Source organism: Austrofundulus limnaeus, unplaced genomic scaffold (assembly GCF_001266775.1).
Source record: "Austrofundulus limnaeus strain Quisiro unplaced genomic scaffold, Austrofundulus_limnaeus-1.0 Scaffold144, whole genome shotgun sequence".
Classification (NCBI taxonomy): domain Eukaryota; kingdom Metazoa; phylum Chordata; class Actinopteri; order Cyprinodontiformes; family Rivulidae; genus Austrofundulus; species Austrofundulus limnaeus.
The window spans coordinates 44,849-45,913 of NW_013952546.1; positions in this window are offsets into that span (position 1 = coordinate 44,849).

Consider the following 1,065-nt stretch of genomic DNA (forward strand, 5'->3'; position numbering starts at 1 on the left):
GTACCGTCCTTTTTTTGATATAATCATCCTTCTTACATTTGAATTTGGATCCTCACCTTTTACCACTAGACTCATTAGGTGTCTACACATGAAGTCTATATGAATCCTGCAGCTCTCAAGAAACTTTCCACGGGAGTTTCAGGAGGTAGATGGGGTGTTTTTTAGGAGACAAAGTGTAAAAATGGAAACAATGGATGTGTGCTCGCATTGATGGAGAAGAACTCCTGGGTGAAGCAGCAACAAGATGTCAGAACGAGCCATTTATCAGCCTCCTCCTCATATGTTACGGTGAAACTTGGTCCATGTTCAGAGACGCTCAAGAGTCCTACTTAGTGTTTGGGGTCTTCAGGTTCTTCAAGATCTATATACCCACCTCCAGCCAAAGTGCAGAAGTCTGCTGATGTCCCTCCAGCAGACGGTCCACCAGCTTGTCACCTGTGTTATTATTATGGCTACAGATCTATTATTTATTTAGTCCATGTTTTCTTATTTGTCAGAACATTCATCTCCAACTTTTGCTCCTGCACTGATCTGCTCATTCAGTGTGATCAAACTTCCAGTTTTGTTTAAAAAATATATTTAAAAAACAGCATCTGGTGCTCAACGCCACCAGAAACCTCGACAGCTTCGCCAGATGCTACAGCTGCCTGGTGCTTTGCTAGCAAAGGCAAGCCCTTCARTTGAAAAAACAAAAAACAAACTATTTACAAACAGGCCCAGGAGCAAGATGCTACCTAAGGCACCAAACCTTTCAAGATGGTAAGGTATTTCCACCCTGCAGGAAACAGGGCTGCAGGACTCTAGTCGACCATAGCTCAGCGCTACACATTCTCCTCTCGTCACTGAGCTCCTCCATCCACATGACAGAGAGGGGAACACAAAAATGACTCARYCTGCAACTGAAAATATAGATGGAGGACCTCAGTTTAGCTTGGTTGTCGCACTAGCACCGAGCTAATGCATATAAGGCAATATCGTGTCAGCGCTAGCACAAAGACTAACAGGCTAAGCTGAGGTTCTTCTTCCATGAAGCAGCTCTGTTGTCCTCCATCTATATTTTCAGTT